Raw genomic sequence first — 20,267 nt, 5'->3', positions numbered from 1 at the left:
TTGCTGATACGCTCTCTTGCAGTGCAAAAGTCGCGGAGGCAGTAGCAGCGATAGCAGTTTACCGCCTACTCTACAGTTAGGTACAGCCTTGGTCAAAAAACTTAAGGCCGCTGCGAACAGCCCGGGAGCGGTTGCTCTCCGCTATCGCGGCGCTGCCACCGCCGGCGCGCTTCGGCGCTCGCTGGCGCCTAGGATAAAGAGGGCGAGGGAAGCATCTCTCTCGCTCTCAAGCATCCTTTGATAACAGCGCTCAGGAAAAACTAGTGCGGCGTTCGTTCTGCCCGCTGCGAGCTCTTCTTGCGGCCGCCGTGATACGGCGGTTGTTGCGAGTAAATGCGATGGCCTGGGCGAGATGCTTCCTGAGCAGCCGTGAAATTTGATACAACGCAATATAGCAGGAAAGGGCGGAGAGGAGGGGTAATTTTTCTTTTATTTTTGTATTCTGCTCGTCTACTTTGATTCATTTTTTTGTGAAGGAAGCAGGAGGAAAAATTACAGATAACTGAATCAAGAAGAAATGGGCACGTTCAGCACACGCTTCGAAATAGTAGGGTGATTGGAGGCCGATTAAGGCAACGGAGTGCGTTCCAGGAGAAGGGAAGCGTAGCAAAGGGGTGACAGAAAGTCACGCGGGCAAACGAGATAAGTATGCAAAAGGGAACTGGCCACAATTGGCCGGTTAAAGTCATGGTTAAGCAGCTGGGTATGGGAGAGGCCTTTGCCTTGCAGTGAAAGTAGATAGGCGGATGATGGTTTGTCCTACAGGGATACTTTAACATAGAGCTCACCGAAGGGCTACAGGGTGTCTTATATTTATATTGGCAGACCATTTTGCAGGTTCGCTCTCATACTCTGTATTAGGAATACAATTTCTTTAATTGCGATTAAACCAAAATTACTTGGGTTGCAAGACTACCAAAACAGTGTTGCGACACCGTAGTAGGTTCTTGAAACGACTTATTTTGCTACTCTTATGTCTTTAAGAAAATTTTGAGAAGATGGTGGCAGAGATGAGAAGTGGGTGCTTTTATTTTTCTCACAAACAATACAAAAGTAGAAAAGATCACTGTTATTTTGTACGGCGGAATAAAAGAAAGTTCTTGAGAGAAAATAGAATCTATCGTGTGTAAGCTTTCGAAACGAAAGGTGACACTAATGACGTGTGAAGGCGCCTTGTGCCTCGACTATGTCCTGAATGCGTCCTGGAAGTGAGGCGTACAAACGCGACGTGAGGCTCCTGTCACTCCTGAGTTCCTCCCACACTTCGTGGATGACAGCCCAAAGGGCCTCCTTTGTTTCGGCCTGAAGAGTACGCCGCGAGATGCGGCGCTTCATCAGGCCCCAGACATTCTCGATGATATTAATATCCGCTCCCTTGGGTGGCCATTCCAATGTCTGGACGCCAAGATCATCCAAAGTAGAGCGGACCAGCCTAAAAAAAAAGGGGTGGTCGGGCCAATGAAATAAAATGCAGGAACAAAGATTTTACTAATAAAACATTTTTACATACTAAATAACTACAACGCGGAAAGTGAACTTTAGTGGCCAAGGAAAACGCGTACTTTTGACATCACATAATTTGAGCTACAAGGCCAGTTCTGGAAACCGGAAAACAGCGCTCCCATTTAATAATGACGATCATCAAGTTTTAATTTTGACGTTGGCTCCTATAGAAAACAATAAACAGTTGATTAGTTAAATAATTTAAGTTTTATTGATCATAACTTGTCCACCCTGTTTAATAATATAGCTGCTGAAATTGCAATAACCTCTCTCTAAGTTCATTTGCAACATAATTCTGTAAACCAAAAAATAAAACTTGTTTCATATGTATCCTTTCTTTCTTTTTGTTTTTTCACTTCGCTCGCGACGTCAAGGGGCCAAGCAGCTGAGGCTAGCCAGAAATTGTTGTACTTAATTTGACGTGCGAACAGGGCTCCTGTCGTGCTGAAAGACAAAGAGACCGTCGTGAAACGGTCCCTCAAGAACATAGGGCAATAACACCTGCTGAATTATGTCTAAATATTCATATGAAGTCAGGATGCCGTCGATGCGATGGAGCGGTCCAAGTCCATCATGAGCAATAGCTCCCCACACGCTTATTCCACATCGTCCACTGGCAGCAACTTGCTGGGTATATCTTGGCTCATATCTGGAACAAATCAATTGGTAAAACGAGTTTAGAACAGTGGGATTCAATCTGAAACAACTGGTTGAAAGTCCAAAATGATTATTCTTCCTTTCAAGATCCATTTAACTAGCACGTTCTATAGGGCCGCACAGGCTCACTCTTCCGGTATCTGTTAAACACCATTTGTTTCAATTCGAACATTTTCTCGAACACTCACATCATTTAAAATGCATTCTCAAAACCTTATACGCACAAGAATCCATAAACGGAATTTATTCGACGTCTGGAGTCAAAGTATTTTACTTCACGCTCATACCAATTTTACTCGACCGATACATTTGAGCAGTCATTATGAAATTTGTTACCATATAAAGGGGTTTTTACCTTGTCCCGACAATTCTCCATACACGTTGTTGCTGATCCCAGCGGGTGACGAACGTCGACTCGTCGCTGAAAATGACGGATTTCCACTCGTCTGAACCCCAAACCTGATGCTCACGAGCAAACTGTAGACGGGCTGCTGTTTCTCTCTCAGTGAGTTGAGGTCTTTGACACGCAACACGACTACGAAGCCCCGCTGCGTGTAGCCTGCGGCGAATGGTTGGGATAGACGCTGCCAATCCTAGCTCTCGTCGAAGCTGTTGGAGGGTGAGCGTCGGATCGCAGTTGACTGCCGCCACGATTAGCAGATCTTCTTCAGCTGTCGTAGCAGGAGGCCTTCCTCCTCGTGGCGCGTCTTCAACGCGTCCCTCATCTCGATAAGCACAGACAATGCGGTCAACAGAGCATACTGCTACAACCCACGGTCCTGGCGATATTCCGTCGGCTCATTCCTCCAATAGCAAGGCCTATTATTCTAAGCCTTTTCTCGTGGTTGATTCGCACCATTCCTCTCTTGACGGCAGCGAACCGATGCGTGGACGGGTTGCCTCTGACTTGTCGAAGAGAACTTATCGCGTACTCAGCGGGCGCGCAAAAACAAAATAATTTGGCAGGAGAAAAAGACGGCGTCATGTTTTTGACTTCTTTTATACGAATCTGCGCATGCGTGTCCGATGATTTTATTCCCAGATGCCGAACCACAACTACGCACGACAGACAACTACGAGTTCGCCGCTTGACTGTGATGAGCAAATCATTTTACAGCACAACTTTGTGTTGCCCGTTGGTGGGCTGAGTGGCACTTGTTGCCACTCAGCCATTGTCGCCGGTTTCACCAACCGGCTAAACGAGCCGGATCAGCGAATGAAAAAGAGCGAACATGGCAGATTAAAGCCAACAACAAAAGTCAGAACGATAAGAGAGCGAAGAGCGCGAGGAGGAACGTGTAGGAAAGGGATGGAAGAAGTCAATTCTACGGTGCTATGGGCCTTGCATGGCGCGCTATCACCTGCTCATAGTTTACTGAGGAGTGCAGCGAGCGCAGCGCGAACGATACGATGGCGAAGCAGAAGCCACCCGGCCGGCAATCATGTCATTTGCGGCGTATGCTGTATGAGCGGGGGTGGTCTGTGGCGACCACTGTCAAACGCACCGCATTCAAATTCGGCTATTCCGAGTATCGTAATCATCAGATATTATTTTTTGAGACCAAGTTAAAAGGACAGCGCAATGTATAGTCTTGTGTATGCTCGAAGACGAGCACTTTGCGAGGATCGTAGCTAAGATCTGACTTCAGCAGTTGAATGCTATACTATATAATGTTAGATGCAAAGTTGGTGTTGTGTACAGAATTCCACTCTCTTGTGAAGCCTGTTATATAAGAAAAACAGGGCGTTGTATCAACCAGAGACTGATGGAACACCGGAATAACTTGGATAGTGGAAAGGAGACAACCTTTCTAGTCTCGCATTGCCATTCCTGTAAAGCAATGAAGAAAGAAAAGAAGTGTGCGCCCCTATTCAACCAAGTTAGGATTTTGTATCGCCACAAAGAAAAGTTGACTAGGGAACTAGTCGAAGCATATTTTACTACGAAGGACATTAAGTGTGTCAGCAAGACTTCAGTGTCTCTTTCAAGTGAAGAGGTTTCTTTTTTGAATAATTTTTTTATGTAGCAGGTGAATCCAGGGTCTGTTTCAGGTGACTGCTTCTTTTTCTTCTTGTGTGTTTTTCTCTGGGCCTTGGAGTAAAGGCTTAAGCCTAGTTGTGAGTTCAGCGCTTGTCCTGTGCTTTCTTGTCTTGTGTCTGACTGTTGGCGCTGTTTGTATTAACTATTAACCATTATGAGAGCTCGTATTTGTCATCATTAATGTCACATGTGTCAAATTAATCAAGAAAGCATAAGCTTCGCCCCGCCGGGGTGGTGCAGTGGTAAGACGCCCGTCTACTGTGCCAGAGTACCCGGGTTCGATCCCGACCTCGGCGGCTGCGTTTCGGTGGAGGCGAAACGGAGGGGCGTCCGTGTGCTGTGCGATGTCAGCGCACTTTAAAGAACCCCAGGTGGTCGAAATTTCCGGAGTCCTCCACTACGGCGTCTCTCATAGCCTGAGTTGCTTTGGGACGTTAAAACCCACAAACAAACGAACAAACAAAAGCATAAGCTTCACAGTGTCACCTGCATCTCTCGACGAAATCCCGGGGGAGGTGGAAGGGGGGCATGTTTTTAAGGCATTAATTTTGATTTGGTGCTTGATTTCCCCGAGACATTGTAGCTTACCCTCATGTTTGATTGACAATTAGCAAAGACATCTACTTTACTTGAAAAGATGCTAGGTGATCCAATTTAAAAAAAAAGCTGCCTTTCGAAGCCATTTCTCGTAGCGACGATCGACGCCTGAGTACACCATATCCGAAATACCTCTTCCAGTGGACCCGTAAAAACGACAGCACCGCTACGTATTTGAAATATAGTAATGGTGGTTACAAGTCCTTTCCGAAGAGAGCCATTGTTGTCAAAATTACTGCTCCTACTCCTTTGTAAATGAATTATGGGATTATAAATACACTATGAGAGTATACCGTGAGATTATAAATACAACCTGGTTCAACGCTATGGAGCACTGAGAAGCGTATTCAAAATGCAGATCTAAAAGCATAATGTGAGCACTCTCGCCCTGGAATGTGTAGGGTAATTGCACGGAAATTGCACGGATTAGGATAACTTTTACATAATAGACCCTTTGCAAAACATCGAAAGTCACCTTTCCTGAGTAGCGAAATCCCCTTTACTCTTGCGGCGCGGCCTATCAATCGGGCAGAAGTTTGGTTGGGTTTGGTTTATGGGTTTTTAACGTCCCAAAGCGACTCAGGTTATGAGAGGCGCCGTAGTGGAGGGCTGTGGAAATTTCGACCACCTGGGTTTCTTCAACGTGCACTGACATCGCACAGCACACAGGCGCCTTGCTTTTCGCCTCCATCGAAAAGCGGCAAAAAGACGTCTCCAGCGCTGCTCCAAAATTCTGCCCCCAAAATAGGTTCGGCCGTGATGTTAAAGGGGTCCTCGCTGTGCAGAGAAGGATACTTCCAGAGGTTTGCAAATGGTCTTTAATGCGCTGCATAGAAACCTGGAATCTCGCTCAGGCCACCGCGTTTACTCGCACGAAGCGCCGTATCACGGCGGCCGCAAGAAGAGCTCGCAGCGGGCAGAACGAACGCCGCACTAGTTTTTCCTGAGCGCTGTTATCAAAGGATGCTTGAGAGCGAGAGAGATGCTTCCCTCGCCCTCTTTATCCTAGGCGCCAGCGAGCGCCGAAGCGCGCCTGCGGTGGCAGCGCCGCGATAGCGGAGAGCAACCGCTCCCGGGCTGTTCGCAGCGGCCTTAAGTTTTTTGACCAAGGCTGTACATAAACATTGGAGGTACATAAACCATGCTTTTTGCTTCAAGCCCAAGTTGGAAACTAACTTATATATCAGCAAATTATGAGGTTGAATTAATGACCTCTTGCACTGCACAGTAAATAAGGCGCCACATACATACACAAGGTATATTGCAATTTTCTTTCAGTAAGTAATGGTGTCAACGTTTTTGGGTAATTATACATTTCACATCCTAATATTAGTAACAAAACCATGCCTGCTAAGGTGGCTCAGTGACTAAAGCACTTTGCTGTTGAGACTGTGGTCACAAGCCTGATTCCTGCTGCGGCAGTTGCATATTGATAAATGCTGAGGCAAGAGAAAGAGGTACAGTTCTGCTTAATGACCAATACGTCTGGTCTTGCACAAGATTACCAGATGCATCCTAAGAAAAAAGCAGCAGATATGCCCCTCCAAGAACGCCGAAGGTGGCAATTTAGTGATTTATACATTGCAGTTCATATGATTAATGTGCCTGCCTTGTGACGTTAGAAAGCCAATATGGGAGTGAGTTAATGTGTGGGGGTTCTCACTAGGCCGTCGAGTCTCCTTTGAGGTCTAGGCCGCAAACGCCGAACTCCCGCTATCCTACACCGCGGGCTCTGTTGGCAGTCTGCGTTAGCTATTAAATTCTGTCAGAGCTTATACGGAGTCCAAACGTAGATCACACAGAATGAGTGTGTATATATATATATATATATATATATATATATATATATATAGCATAAGTAAATAGACGTACTTGGTTGCTAGAGGTTACATACACGTGAAAAATTGCTTCATATTGTTTCCAAGTTTATTTGGAGTCGACGTTTCGGCAGGAGCCCTGCCTTTCTCAAGACTGAGGGTGCATGATTCTTGTTCATCTACTTATAGTGTTGGCAAGAGGTGATACAAACAGAATATGGGCACATACAGGTGAACCAGCTGGACACGCACAACACACACATACACATACAGGTGCGGAGAGCAGGCTAGGCCCAAAGGGTCATTCACCCAAGGCACCGGCCGCCGGGAGTCATCTGTATACAATACACAATACAGGCAGCTGCGGAACAACCTCGGGAAAAAAAAAAAGGTGAGGGAATGCTTGCTGCAGATGGTGAGAAAATTATTTTTCTTGTTCTCACTAAAAGATGGGAGCGCCAAGTGTGAAGGAGGTATTTGGGAGGGTCAACTATCAATGGTCAAGGCGTTGGCTTTGAAGATTTTTTCTTTTTCTCTGCTTTACCTGTTATCCTCCCCACCTTTGCTCCGACCCGCGGCCCAACAGGATGAAAAAAAAAAAGACACCACAACCAGGTGGACATTGCTGGTTAGAAGAACCTGACAGCCGCGAGTAAAGTTCCAGCCTGCTTAGAGCGGTAAGCAAACTCGCGACAAGAGATGAACCTCAAAGAAAGAAAAGAAGAAAAAAAAATATGTGGGACAGTAGAATGGTGAAATACTTTGAGGTTTTCGCTAAAAGATGTGAGCGCCAAGCACGAAGAAGGTTTTTACGAGAAGTGGGATGTGGAGGGTATCAAAGAAGCGGGAAAAAAAAAGGCGGGGGGAGGGGGGAGGAAGAAAAAAAATGAGGAAAACTGTCAAGGGATAATGATTGTTATATGTGCTTAGCATTAAACTTGCAGGGCTCATAAGGACGACATTGCCCCAATGTTTTCATTTATCCCAGTATTAATTGTCCTTTACTTATAAATAAAGTATGACTCACGCTGCTCCCATTCCCGTGTACTATTGAATCCCCCCTAATGAATGTTTGTTTGACTGAGTCGAATGTGTGCTGTTTCTGGTTGATATGTTTTCAAAAAGGAAGGTTGGGCAGAGAGCGGACATGAGCACGGTGATTATTAAACCGCATTCGTAGAGGGGTAGCTGTCTGGCCAATATACTGCATGCGGCATACACCGCATTCTTGGAGATATATAACGTTTCAGGCATCGCAATCAAAGTTACCATCTATTCTCTACTTAAAATTTGACACTGTGCTTGTTGCGCAGCTTGATGTCTGCATGTGCCTGCACACCTGGCATCTACTCTTTCCACAAGGCCGGCACCCCAACCGCGGGTTATTACCTATTTTTGAATGGACTAGGATGTTGCGGATGTTTTTCGGTCGTCGGTAGACAACCTGGGGAGGAGTGGTGAAAATATTGGAGAGACATTCGCTCTGTTCCAGAATGTTGAAATGTTTCTTTAGGATTTTGTTCACGTTGGGGGCGTTACTCGTGTAGGTGAGTACCAGGCTTGTTCGACGGTCTATGTTTTCCTTTCGTGGACGTCCCTCCAGTATTTCCTCTCGGTTGAGTTCATATGCCTTTTTTATGTCGTCGTCAACAATATCTGGCGGGTACCGTTGTTTAGTCAGGACTTCCCGCATACGTTTTGCGTTTCGTGCGAAGTCCTGATCTTGGGAACAAATTCTTTTGAATCGATGAGCCTGAGAATATGGAATGCTTGTTTTTGAGTGATGATGATGACAGCTTTGAAAATGTAAGTATTGTTGTCGGTCCGTGGGTTTTCTGTATACGCTTGTGGTGAGCGAACATTCATGAACCGCAATTTCAACGTCCCGAAAGTTAATTTTGTTTCGGGAATATGTGTGCGTGAAGTATATGCTAGGATGGAGGAGATAAAGTTTTCATTGAAATGTAGGAGTGATTGTTCTGTGTCAGTCCAAATTAAGAAAACATCATCCAAGTAGCGTTTGTATAGGGTGGGCTTAATAGGGGAAGTAAGTAAAAATTCAAATTCAATGCTATGCATGAAGATGTTAGCATAAGTAAGCATAAGCATTTTTCTGCCCATGGCGGTGCCGTTAATTTGTAAGTAGTGTTCATTGTCGAATTCAAAGTTGTTGTATTCCAGTACCAGTTTCGTCAATACCTCTAGCGCTTCTGGAGTGGGGGATCCTTCCTTCCTATTCTGATTACAGGCCTCAATTAGAGCTTTGATTCCGACGGAATCAAAGCTCCGGACGCGATATTCAGAGATCGTGGGTTCGGTTCCCACCATCGGCATGTTTTTTTTCTTCTACTTTGTGTTTAATTCTCTTTCCCCTAAATAGACTACATTACTAATTTCTGTGTTTATCGAAGTAATAATTATAAAAAAAGGCATAAAGTACAATCCCCAATGCTTTCCTTGGCCTCGCCGACTGTTGGCTTCTTTTCTTCATGTATTATATCGATCACCCTCATTCCCCTTCATTTATCTGCTTGTAGCTTATGGGGGTCTTGGTTCTGGCAGCCTTGAAGCCATATGTAGCGTAAGAGTGTTCTAGCACAGCTTTCGCCCTCGCTCTGGATCACGTTCTACGTGACGCTGGCGGTAACACAGGACGTTCCACGTCCGCCGCTATGGTTGAGGGTGGCGCTGGTGAACACTCTCAAGGTTCGTATACAGACAACATTAATACCCAAGAAAGTAGGAGGGGGGACAGCGGCCGATGTAGCTCAGTTGGAAGAGCACCGGACGCGATATTCGGAGGTCGTGGGTTCGGTTCGCACCATCGGCACGTTGTTTTCTTCTTCTACTTTGTGTTTAATTCTCTTTCCCCTAAATAGATTAAATTACTAATTTCTGTGATTATCGAAGTAATAATTATAAAAAAAGGCATAAAGTACAACCACCAATGCTTTCCTTGGCCTCGCCGACTGTTGGCTTCTTCATGTATTATATCGAGCACCCTCATTCCCCTTCATTTATCTGCTTGTAGCTTACCGGGGTCTCGGTTCTGGCAGTCTTGAAGCCATAGGTAGCGTAAGAGGGTTCTAGCACAGCTTTCGTCCTCGCTCTGGATCACGTTCTACGTGACGCTGGCGGTAACACAGGACGTTCCACGTCCGCCGCTATGGTTGAGGGTGGCGCTGGTGAACACTCTCAAGGTTCGTATACAGAGAACATTAATACCCAAGAAAGTAGCAGGGGGGACAGCGGCCGATGTAGCTCAGTTGGAAGAGCACCGGACGCGATATTCGGAGGTCGTGGGTTCGGTTCCCACCATCGGCACGTTGTTTTTTCTTCTTCTTTGTGTTTATTTCTCTTTCCCCTAAATAGATTACATTACTAATTTCTGTGATTATCGAAGTAATAATTATAAAAAAGGCATAAAGTACAATCCCCAATGCTTTCCTTGGCCTCGCCGACTGTTGGCTTCTTCATATATTATATCGAGCACCCTCATTCCCCTTCATTTATCTGCTTGTAGCTTACGGGGGTCTCGGTTCTGGCAGTCTTGAAGCCATAGGTAGCGTAAGAGGGTTCTAGCACAGCTTTCGCCCTCGCTCTGGATCTCGTTCTACGTGACGCTGGCGGTAACACAGGACGTTCCACGTCCGCCGCTATGGTTGAGGGTGGCGCTGGTGAACACTTTCAAGGTTCGTATACAGACAACATTAATACCCAAGAAAGTAGCAGGGGGGACAGCGGCCGATGTAGCTCAGTTGGAAGAGCACCGGACGCGATATTCGGAGGTCGTGGGTTCGGTTCCCACCATCGGCACGTTGTTTTTTCTTCTTTGTGTTTATTTCTCTTTCCCCTAAATAGATTACATTACTAATTTCTGTCATTATCGAAGTAACAATTATGAAAAAAGGCATAAAGTACAATCCCCAATGCTTTCCTTGGCCTCGCCGACTGTTGGCTTCTTTTCTTCATGTATTATATCGAGCAACCTCATTCCCCTTCATTTATCTATCTATCTATCTATCTATCTATCTATCTATCTATCTATCTATCTATCTATCTATCTATCTATCTATCTATCTATCTATCTATCTATCTATCTATCTATCTATCTATCTATCTATCTATCTATCTATCTATCTATCTATCTATCTATCTATCTATCTATCTATCTATCTATCTATCTATCTATCTATCTATCTATCTATCTATCTATCTATCTATCTATCTATCTATCTATCTATCTATCTATCTATCTATCTATCTATCTATCTATCTATCTATCTATCTATCTATCTATCTATCTATCTATCTATCTATCTATCTATCTATCTATCTATCTATCTATCTATCTATCTATCTATCTATCTATCTATCTATCTATCTATCTATCTATCTATCTATCTATCTATCTATCTATCTATCTATCTATCTATCTATCTATCTATCTATCTATCTATCTATCTATCTATCTATCTATCTATCTATCTATCTATCTATCTATCTATATATATATATATATATATATAATACGAATCAAAGACACCAATAGTGGGCAGTCGGCTATCCGAAAGAGAGCCGGTGGATATTTACAAATTTATTTTTGTTATTGATGTCAGTTGGTGCTCTAATCATTTTAGGGATAAATATAATTGAATGCAAAGTAGAAGGACAAGCAACCCTCTGATGGTGGGAACCGAGCCGACGACCTCCAGATGCAATATTCGGAGGTCGTAGTTCGGTGAGCACAAGACAGGAAGGCGTCATCGAGAGCGTAGCAAGGCAATCACTCCCCCAGGATCACAGCCCTGCTCGCTTATGGATTACTGCGTGACTGTTCTCAAACAATTTATTTTTTCATTATCGTGCATAGTAGTTGCACCACTGCATCCAATTCTCACGCACTCCAATGGACTGTGTCTGGGCGCTGGTCTGCGCTGATCTTCATAGAAAACAGACGAGACTCTGTTACATGTGCTGCCGGTTTCTAGAAACATGTCGAACCAACTCGCCCAACAACACGTTCTATATTCCCTTACGTTCCTCTCATAGAAGCAATATTTCACACGCCTCTTGCCGCGATCAAAGAGTATGGATTTGTGGAGCCACTACGTTATCTACGCAGGAAGGAAACCCACCATTAACTTTTGCCGGATGAAACAATGTCGCCTTCATTTTGCGTTGCGATCCACGCGTTCACTTTATTCAATATGCGCTAGTGAACGTTGTTTCTGGTTGCGCGGGCGACTGGTGGCAGTGTAAGCAATCCGACTACCGCGCCTACGCAGCCAATCCACAATCGCTGCCAGGGGGGCGACAACCAGAAACCCGTTCCACTATAGACGCATCAGCATGCTATCACCAATTAATTGGTAATGGTGTAGCGAAGCGGGATTGTTTTGAAACATCTGCATCAAAAAATTTAAAAAAAGACAGAATTTTCAACGTGGTTTCAACAGGCAAGGAGCTGACGGAATATGTTGATGGAAAGAAGTGTACTTACCGCGGGCGCCTTGGTGCATAGTGAAGTTGCTCAGCCGCTCACTGGAATTAGTACTAGTTCGCACTGCTCAAAACTATTGGAGTGGGGAGGGGGGGGGGGGGGTCGCTGAGGTGTTTGATGATGCAGGAAAGCATTGAACGGAGGTTTTCTTTTTTTTTTTTCAAATTTCAAGTCAAGTTGAAACTGCTCCTTTCTAGACATACTTCCTTCTCATTTAGAAACACCAAAAGGAAGGACGAAAACCCAGTGGAAAAGAGTACAATGCAAGTCACACGTTTCCCGTTCAAAACTCGCTCTTCCTCTTGAATAATCAACGCGGTCTGCAATATGTCAAGTTCGTGAAACAAGGCTGCACACCGAAGCACCAGAACTTCCTAAGCCCTGTATATTTGTGCCCCTCTCGCTAGCACGGTGGAAGCTGCAGCGGATCCGGCTTCGAACAGCGCAGAGAGAATCAATTTCGACTACTCTCTCGCCCGATGCAAAGGCTACACTGGATATTTTTCAAGTAGCGGGCCTTTCTTGCAACCGCGAAGAACAGTACGTCTGACAGTACAGGTTATGGTGAAAAAGTGCACAAATTCGTTTTCAAAGCAGTAGTTGACTGCAGGACTGCTCTCGCCTAGCCTAGGCAGAGACGCGCGAGTCATATGTGGACGTAATGTGACCCCCCTCCCTTGAAATGAAACCCTTGACACCAGGACTCTTGCTAACCTAGCCTTGTCTTCTCGCTTGATGCGAGCTGGGGGAGGCGGGGACATGAAGTGCTTGCATTCCAAAGGCCTAGGATATTAGTACAACACGGAGTTATTGTGCAGCAGCTTGTCGCATCCATGAAGCCAGGGATGTCGGTTCCTGGAAAAGCACCTGCAGCGAACGCCCCCCTCCCCCCCCCCCCCCTTTGTGCGTGGCATCCCGGCGAAGCTGATGGCGAAGGAGGTTTCGGGAATGCGCAGTGGCGCTACCCGAAAAGGTCCGTTCGTCATGATGCATAGGGAGGGCACGGGGGGCAACGAACTAGACACCCTACTCGATCAAGTGCGTGGTGTTAAAGGCCGCGAAACAAATGGTTCTTAGCACAACGAGGCGTACCCACTCAACATGGAAACGTGATCAGCGTCGTAAGCGAAGGAATGACTGGATGGAAAGGTTCCTGCAGCAAAGCCGAAGCGAAGTCTCGAAGACCATACGTTGTTCAGTTTCCTGCAAGAAATCTCAGCGGCGCTGCTTTGATTAGCAGCCAACTGTGGTAGTTATCGTAGGTATGGCAGCATGTCATGAGGAGGAGCATTTTGACAGTCATGGTAGTGGTTACACAGTTCTCACTGGTTGAACCAAGTACTCAATGTTACGCATGGGTACGCCTCGAGGAGGAGCATTTTGACAGTCATGGTAGTGGTTACACAGTTCTCACTGGTTAAACCAAATACTCAATGTTACGCATGGGTACGCCTCGAGGAGGAGCATTTTGACAGTCATGGTAGTGGTTACACAGTTCTCACTGGTTGAACCAAATACTCAATGTTACGCATGGGTACGCCTCGAGGAGGAGCATTTTGACAGTCATGGTAGTGGTTACACAGTTCTCACTGGTTGAACCAAGTACTCAATGTTACGCATGGGTACGCCTCGAGGAGGAGCATTTTGACATTCATGGTAGTGGTTACACAGTTTTCACTGGTTGAACCAACTACTCAATGTTACACATGGGTACGCCTCGAAGAGGAGCATTTTTAGTCATGGTAGTGGTTACACAGTTCTCACTGGTTGAACCAACTACTCAATATTGCGCATGGATACGTCTCGAGGAAGAGCATCTGGTCAGTCATTGTAGTGGTTACACAGTTTTCACTGGTTGAACCAACTACTCAATGTTACACATGGGTACGCCTCGAAGAGGAGCATTTTTAGTCATCGTAGTGGTTACACAGTTCTCACTGGTTGAACCAACTACTCAATATTGCGCATGGATACGTCTCGAGGAAGAGCATCTGGTCAGTCATAGTGGTTACACAGTTCTCACTGGTTGACCCAACTACTCATTATCACACAGAGAATACCTTATTTATACATTGACAGTTTTCCTGCTCTGAATAGCAAGGTTCACTTCAGTGCAGGCACTGCCTTCTTCCTTTTAGAAGTGACGTTTTGAACCTACCTTTCTCAATGGCAAGCCAATTCAATTCTGTCTGGCGGACTTCCATGGAGCGCGTAGACCGCGGGTTAGTGATTTCTGGAAGAATGCAGTCTCTGTAGAATCGAATCAGAAGCTCCTCCAGTTTTTCTCCCGAGCTCATCATCTCGCTGGAGCCGCTGCACATGGATTCCTTTTGTAGTGTACACAACCAAATCACAGAACAACCGCCTTGTAATGTGAAGCTGACCCGGAATTTGATAAAAATATTGGTGAGACTGCTAAAGACAAGGAGGAGTAGTGATGTCGGTTTCCGCACAGATATTTCGAGCAGCTTCGAGTGGGTCCTGATCTTTTGTTGTGTACGGATATTTTACCTTCACAGTGTCATCATTTCCAGCAAAACCTTCTGGTGAAGCGGCCAGAATACCATGATCAAGGTCGACAAAACGTCCACATGGCTGCACCTCAGTTTGCATCTCTGTCTTGTACAAGCATAATGCTTTTTTGTGGTGTCTACCATGCTCCAGAGCTTCAGATGTGAAGCTCTGTTTGTGCACGAGGCCTTTCACAAGTGCATCACATGGTGTAGAGTCCTTCCCCTTACAAACAGCATGGAAGTATGATGCTGTAAACAATGCTGTCACTCAGGACGCCATGCTGGATTGTCAGCCTGACCCCGCGTTGCCTCATCTATTTCCTCATATTGTTTGTGACCAATCTGCAAGCTCTGAAGCATATCTCTGGCCTTTTCAGAGAACTGTTCAGGTGGCATATCTGGCTGCTCACAGTAAAGGCGCATAGTGATGCAAGGATTCACTGACTGTGGGATCTCGGTATCTAGGCTTTTGTTGACACAGTCTTCAAAGCGCCGTTTCCTCTGCAGCCTTTTCTGCACTCTTTCCTCACTTTGTTTTCTACATACTTGTTCGGGATAGGTGCTGGACTCTTGTTAGTTGCTGCGTTAGCAGCTAAAACTGAGGCCCAAGCTGAAAGCTTAGTCGACCACCTCGGCACCAATGCTCACAAGAGCCTTTTTGGCACTTGTTAATCTGTTTGACACTTGAAAACTTGGCAATTTTTGCATTTTTCATGGCAGCCAAAAACATGACTTGGTCAATTCAAGAGGTCAACAGTCAGATCTCGTGTGCTGTGCTTTATCAGTTCTTGACTGTCCTCTGAGGAGCCCTGAAAATCCCGCAGGGTACAAGCATAAGGGCTAATTGCTTTGCGGGCACCATTTTTATGCGCTTTATTCTAGGACCACTTAGGATGCTGGCACTCTGAACTCTTCACAACACCTTAGAGGCGAGTGGTATAACATTTTGACTGCATAATTGGCACGCTCACTCTTCTTTATGAAACGACCGTAGTGTACCTTTGTGCTGATTTGACTGTAACATCGTCGTCCCCTACAAAGGTACGGTATTCTTGGCCATGCATCTCTCCACTCATTTTGAAACCTTCCACAATAATATCAGCCTCCATGGCACCAGAGCTTACACTCCAATGTTTCTAGGATATGCGCTCATTGACCTTTTTCTGTTCTCTTGTGTAGTACTCACAGTTACTGCACAGTTTGTTCCTCATTTCCAGGCAAAGTAGCTTCTGCTTGCGTTCTCCAATTACTACTGCAACTCCAGAATTTGCTTAATATCTGTGGCCGTGACTTCGGTGTGACCAGGCGCCGTCAACCACTACCGTAATATGTGGAGTGGTGCCATCCTCGCAGAACTGCCCAGTTTCAGCAGCCAGCCTTTGCTCCTTCTGATCAGCTTTGAGCATATGTTCTGAATACATGCTTCCAATGCTGAAAACAGAATGGTTGTTCTACATGAGTAAGCCAACGGAAATTACCATGCACAACAATGCACAATAGACAAACATGGGTAGAAGTGCATTCTAGAGAGTTCTTCATGCTTTTGAAGTGAAGAGGATAAGTACAACGAGATAGGCCCAAAAGAACTGATGTAACGCATCTCTAGGTTCTGCCATCTTGATCAAATGTGCTTTCCGCCATCCACTTTGGATCTGGTGAACTTCCTCAAAGCACAATCCCTGTGTTGTCCCTGCTGGCAAAGGCAGTGTGTGCGGTTTTGTGTTGGGGCTCATGAGACGCCGCTGCATAGATGTTTATGATTCAAGTCTATCTAAGCTGCAAAGAAAGGTGGCATTCTACAGGTGTTGCCTTTTACATTCCATTTCGGTCAATTTCCATGCAGCCCATGTTGCTTTCAATCCTAATATCCAGGGCTTCAAACCAGCACGAGCTGCATCAACATGGACCAAAGTGGACATGCCACCAAACATGACATCCCAGTGACAGCAGCAATACAAATCATTTTCTTTTTTTTCTCGAAATACACCAGCAGCTTCAGGAGAAATTATTATTGCTACTCTTACAAAAATATAGCCTTTTTTGACAGCCTCAGCATTTGCAGTATACCACACTTCGAGGCAACTTGCAGCAGCGTGCAGATGTACGCATCAATTACCTTTGTGTAGTGAATTTCTGGAATGCTTTACATTCTGTGAGAAAATGCGGTTTGCATGTTTTTTACGTCCCCGCAATTATTAAAATGTTACATTCAGGCAAACTGAGGCACTGGTGTGGCCAATCTTGACAAATAAAGATCAATTTCGGCTCATTTCAGACATCAACACTTTACCCTTTCCCTATGTACTATCGATGTGTAGCCCCCACACATTGCACATGGTGGGACATGCAAGAGGCATAATATCATTTTGCCTGCATACCCACCCTCTGTCCGTTTTCACTCCAGCATTGCCAGCTGTGCTGCTTTCAATGCATAAAGCTGTTTTTCAAATCACACCACAGGATTCTATAACAGTAGTTTGTATTATGCCCAAAAACATAAATGCCTGCCTGGATTCTCCTGTGTAACCAAGGTCGGGACAGCTTATACCACTCGTTACTGACCTCATGCCTTTGCAAGTTTGCATAGATTTTACTTTGTAGCTACAACAAATTTTACAGTTCAAGTGACTAGAGATGGGGGCCTATGTGGTAAAGGAAAGCCTGTCAGCAAACATTTTTTCATGCAGAGTTGAAAAATTTTGAGAAAATTGTGCACTCTACACCGCAGAAATGCGAAAGGCTGAGCGTCGCTGCTGCACATGGTGCATCACGTTTGCTCTCATCATTAACTAAATTACGGCCATTATTATTGCCACGGTCATTGTTATTATCGCTAATTGCAGCGTCATTGTCATCGCTACTATCATCCTCACGGTCATCATCATCATCAGCCGGACTATAGCCAGTGTAGTGCAAATACCTCTCCGATGCTCCTCCGAGTAACCCAGTCCTGCACTAGCCACAACCATTTGACCCCTGCGAACTTCACCTCATCCGCCCCCCTAACCTTCTGCCGCCCCCTGCTACGCTTTCCTTTCCTTGAAATCCTATTTGTCACCCTAAGCGAGAGTGGTTTGTCCTCTCTTCGCAATAAATGTCCTGCCCATGCCTATTTCTTCTTGATTTCCACTAGAATGTCATTAACACGAGTCATTTCGCTGACCCACTCTGCGCGTTTCCACATCTTAACGGTACACCTACCACTCTTCGTTCCATAGCCCTCTGCATTGTCCTCAACTTAAAAATTATATTATACTCATTCTTCCTTTGCGTTGTATTATATGACGTCGGCCTATCACATATGTCTATGCATTGATGATCACCAGCTGAAAGTGAAACTCATCTTTGCTCGAACCAATCTTTTTTTTCACTCGCCTCTCCTCATCGCCATCCGTCAATGGAATCTGCTCCCTGTCATCATTGCATTGGCCAGCGATTACGAAACGTTTGCAATCGGACTAAAAAATTACTTCGAGCTGTAACCTTCATCTTTGCATTTCTTTTTTATGTTCGTGTTAAAGCGCTGCTCTCCGAAAAACGTGAATGTTTAGTGCCACCCGTATCTTTATTTTGAGTGCTTGAAGCACTAGCCTTTCAACATTATGTGCCTGGCTAACTATCGGTAGTGTTCTTGTTAACGACTGTATAAGTACCGCAATTTTGGATGCATTGTTTTAACTCTTGTCCCCCCCCCAACATGTAATGTCCGCCCAGGTCTTTAGGGTATTTGAACAAATGAATAAATTAAGTAGAACTTTTTCCGTTAACCTCCATGTTTCAGCCCCATAGGTTAGTACTGATAGGATGCAACAGTTGTACACGATACTGATAAGCTCTAAATCATAATGTGCCAGTACCTTCCAATTACGCTGTATCCCAATTTTATTCTATTTATCTCCCTTTCGTGGTCCGGATCTGTGGATACTATCTGTCCTAAGTACATATATTCACCTATTCCTTCCAGCGCATCGGTTCTTAATTTAAACTGCTGTTCCTTTCCCAAGCTTGTCAACATTATCTTAGTATATTATTCTTTGGGCCCACCTTTCTGCTTCTGCTGTCTACTTCATTAATCATTAGTTGCAATCGTTCCCTTGATATACTTAACACGACAGATTACTTAACAAGACAGAATAACAAATTACTATTCTACATCGCGCCTGACGCCTAACTGCTCCCTTTCCATGTCTTTCAACACACCCTATAAACAAAACTGGGGAGATGGTGTCTCTACCGAACACCGTTCTCAATTTGAGTTTTATCACTTTCTTTATGCAGAACTATGGGTTGCTGTGCAGCCACTATAGATATCTTAATTTCACATATGTCTCACCTACACCCTGCCCGCGCATGCCAGCATGACGGCCGAGGTTTCGACCGAGTCAAATGCCTTTTCGTAGTCAGTGAATGGTATGTATAGGGGATAGTTATATTCCGAGCACTTTTCTATCACCTGGTTGATAGTGTCGATATGATCGATGGTAGAGTACCCTCAGGAATCCTGCTTGATCCTTTAGTTTATTAAACTCTAAGGTTATTATGGTCCAAGGTAAGGTGGTGGAATAACGACTCAATATTTCACAACTTTTTTTGTGGAAGAAAAGTGCTACTGAAGTGTCAAAAAGTGTTGTCAATGCTCAAGGATCTTGTCGCCTTCTATGCGTATACTTCGTCGTAACCGCCCTCAAATTCCCGTTTCGCGCATCGCTGATGGTAGCTACCAGTTCTCTGTCCGTCATGCGACTCGCAGACTTCTTATCGGCTTGCACCAATGTGTCTATTTGACGCGCATATTCTACATTACATATCATATAGAAACCCTTATTTCATGCAACGTCTCCCAATCTAAGGCTGCCCCGTGTCCTTGGCCATCGCGGTATCACAGGTAATCGGCGCGTTCATGCGTAGCCCGTGGGCGGAGCTTTCGGGCTCCTGATGATACCCAGCCAAGGCCAGCCCTACTCTTGTGAACCAAAACTTTCTTCTTGAAACGAAGCATCCTAGGGATGACACCACTTCCCAGCTCTTTCGGCAAGTTTAGAACACAGTAGCTGAGTTGAAGCAAGCTCGCGATTATGCTATTCTCGCTAGGGTGGAGCTCCGTCGCTGCCGGTCGAACGAACCGTAGAGCAGGCACTCATGGTAAGGCCGCCCAATTACATTGCTATAGTTTTTGCGATTATTTTTCAAAAAAGCAAAGGCACAAAACCACGCAAAATTTGATCACTTGAAGAGTGAGCTCTTTCCCGTGTCCCTGAGCCAAACTTGCAAGATGCACACTTTTCAAGGAGGTTACAAAATTTGAAGGTTCAACGCGCTCAATTTTCTGGACTTAATAAAACGAACACACTGCGAATGAATCCTCTAGCATACAAACTGGACTAGGAAACCTGTCCAGATGGTTACAAAAGATCGATTGAGTCAAATAAATGTCTGAGTGAATTGTGACCTGGCGCAATGTTCGTGGTGAGAAGTTGAGTGCAGGCTTCACAACCTGTCTTTTGCTGTAGGTTACTAGCTGCGTATGTCGCAAACTAACTGCGTCTCGCCTTTCTTAATTTCGCTCCTCCTGTGATCGTCTCTTCTGCGTCCTCTACATTTCCTCCATAGACAAACTTGTCGAGTTGATCGATAAC

General features: G+C 45.1%; 2 pseudogenes; both read right to left on the bottom strand.

The window, feature by feature from the left end:
* Nucleotides 1–1,152: 1,152 nt before the first annotated feature.
* LOC146180797 (uncharacterized) lies at nt 1,153–15,054 on the bottom strand (annotated as a pseudogene).
* A 314-nt stretch (nt 15,055–15,368) lies between these two features.
* On the bottom strand, nt 15,369–16,037 carry LOC146180796 (uncharacterized; annotated as a pseudogene).
* Nucleotides 16,038–20,267: the final 4,230 nt, after the last annotated feature.

The sequence above is a fragment of the Amblyomma maculatum genome, chromosome 8 (genome assembly GCF_055883805.1).
Source record: "Amblyomma maculatum isolate TAMU_Amacu chromosome 8, ASM5588380v1, whole genome shotgun sequence".
Taxonomy (NCBI): domain Eukaryota; kingdom Metazoa; phylum Arthropoda; class Arachnida; order Ixodida; family Ixodidae; genus Amblyomma; species Amblyomma maculatum.
The sequence above is the reverse complement of the archived record's forward strand: the minus strand, read 5'-3'. Positions and strand labels throughout refer to the sequence as shown.